Below are 2,816 nucleotides of genomic sequence, written 5' to 3' on the forward strand. Positions count from 1 at the left end.
TTAAATTTTTTATGGAATTGCAATATTGTGTGTCTATATTGTGTGTTTTTGCACCAAAAACACCAATAATTTAGATTGTACTTGTACATCAGTCTAAGACATGTGAAAGTGTGCTGCACGCATTAATGGCCTCCGGAGATCTGCTTCTTTGTTACGTGTGAATTTTTAATAATTTCTTCCCGCTCAAGGACGTCCGGCTATAAATATATCAATCACAGACTCATTAATGAGCTTGTACACTTAAAGAACACACCAACATTATGGTTGCATTAAAATGGTCATTTTGCAATGTTGCCGGTAAGTCTGTGAAATAGGGTGCTTTTGTGCTTCTATCAAACAGACATACACATCCGATATTAATATCTGCCAAAGCTCACTGCTCGTGTGAGAAAGATCTTGTGGTAATTAAATGAATGTTAGATGTTGTCTTTTGCTGATGAATAAAGCAGCAAACATCTCTGTGTGTGTGTGTGTGTGTGTGTGTGTGTGTGTGTGTGTGTGTGTGTGTGTGTGTGTGTGTGTGTGTGTGTGTGTGTGTGTGTGTGTGTGTGTGTGTTTCCATCATGTTCTCTCTCACCTTGAGACAACCTTACTAACATGAGTGCTATATCCATCAAGACAAGGTTACATAACATCCTGAATCTCTCTGTAAAACTCGATCAATCAATCCGTCGATCAGTCACTGAGGAAACAGTCACACACACACACACACACACACACACACACACACACACACACACACACACACACACACATACACACACACATATTTTCCCATAAACCACCAAAACATCTCTTAGTGGCTGTTCTGATCTCATCTCTTTAGTCTCTGAAAGAAGTCGCTTCTGCTCACCAAGCCGGCATTTAGTGATAAAAATACAGTAAACTGTAATGTTGTGAAATATTATTCATATCTATCTATCTGTCTGTCTATCCATCAATCATATCCATTTGTCTGTCCGTCCGTCCGTCCATCAATACATCTTTCTATCCATCCATTCATTCATTTATTCTTTGGTCCATCCATTCATTTATTCTTCTGTCTATCCATCCATCCATCCATCCATCCATCCATCCATCCATTCATTCATTTATTCTTGTCCATCAATCCATCTTTCTATCTATCTATCTATCTATCTATCTATCTATCTATCTATCTATCTATCTATCTATCTATCTATCCATCTTTCCATCCATCCATCCATCCATCCATCTATCTAGATGTGCTCCATCGTTTTTCATATCGCCAAAGAATTTTGATAAACCCTTCAATAAAGATGCATATTAAGGTCAAGTGGTCAAAAAAAAAGTATTTAAATCAGATTATGTCATGAAGCTGAATCAGATTATTCATCAGTATTCCTGACACATCCCTTCATCTTCCTCTGATCCCTGCACTCCTCACTATTGATCTCGGGTGAATGAGTCCCATCACACGTCCAGAGTCGAGTAAACAGAGAAGCCTTTTCCCCAGTCCCACGGTTGCTGTGCGCTCCTTTCCAGGATGACGCAGCACTTCTCAACAGATGGCACACTTGGCTCCGCTCAGACACACACACGTCAGACGTATTGGACTCTGAGTGTGTGATGGCGAGCAGCACACGAGCTCTCTGTGTGTGAGTCTCGCCAGCAGGACCTCAAACACGGCCGGAGCCCAAACCTCCCGCGGGGAACCGTCCCGGGAAGAGCTCGCGCGGCTACAGCGAGTGTTCCTCAGGTGATCGCAGCACTTTAAAGCTGTGTTCCAGCCGTACACCACCAATAAATGAGGCAATGCTGTGAAACAGAGACTAAACCCTGTCTGTGCGCCGTCATCACCCAGAGGAGATGTTTATTGTTCTTTCAGAGCTCCGGATTTCTCACTTCTTTCATTTTAGATGATCCGACAATTCCTCAGGGGAAATAAAAACAGACACAAATGAGTCTGACATACAGTACGAGTTTAAAGCTGTGAAGTGAATCTGGAGCAGAACACATCTTTGGTCCTGGACGGGTTTGAGTAATGACGTTTCTTGTCTTTATGATATGTGGGTTTAATGGCCAGTTTGTATGAAAATTAAGTGTGACAATACATGTTCGGTTCGGTTACAAGCATTATATTCAGTTTGTGTTTTTAATTCTGAAGGTAAATTATTCCATATATAAACCTTAAACTGTGAAGGATGACTGTCGGAACGGGGTTGTCTTTATTGTTGCACCTCTTCAGTCAATTGGCATATATATATATATATTTACAAGGGTTGCTATTTTGTTGATTTCTGATCCATTACATTTAATGTTCGTTTATATAAACACGTAGCTAAGAGTGTTATTGTTAACTACAACTAAATGTATAAAAAAAATATTAATTTTAATAAAGCTAAAATAAAAAAATATATAAAACACATAAAAGGTTTAAGCTGAGGCATTAACATTACTTGATGAAAACACATAAAAACTAAACTTAAAACTGGAAAATAAATCAATTAAACCTTAATAGTACACTCTAAAAAATGCTGGGTTGTTTCAACCCAATTTTGGGTCAAATATGGACGAACCCAGCCGTTGGGTTACATTGTTAAATTACATTTTTGACCCAACGTTTGGGTTTGTCCATATTTGACCCAAAATTGGGTTGAAACAACCCAGCATTTTTTAGAGTATAATATTGAACAAATAGAATGGACAAAAATGTGAACAAAAAATTGTATATATAGTGGGTTTGTTGTTTAACTGTAAGATAGGTGTGTTAAATTGCATGCATATTTGCATATGTACATATTTTTCCTGATGCATTCATATATTCACTTGCAAAACAAAAAGCTACTTTAGTTCTC

Source organism: Phoxinus phoxinus (assembly GCF_949152265.1).
Source record: "Phoxinus phoxinus genome assembly, chromosome: 19".
NCBI classification, from domain to species: domain Eukaryota; kingdom Metazoa; phylum Chordata; class Actinopteri; order Cypriniformes; family Leuciscidae; genus Phoxinus; species Phoxinus phoxinus.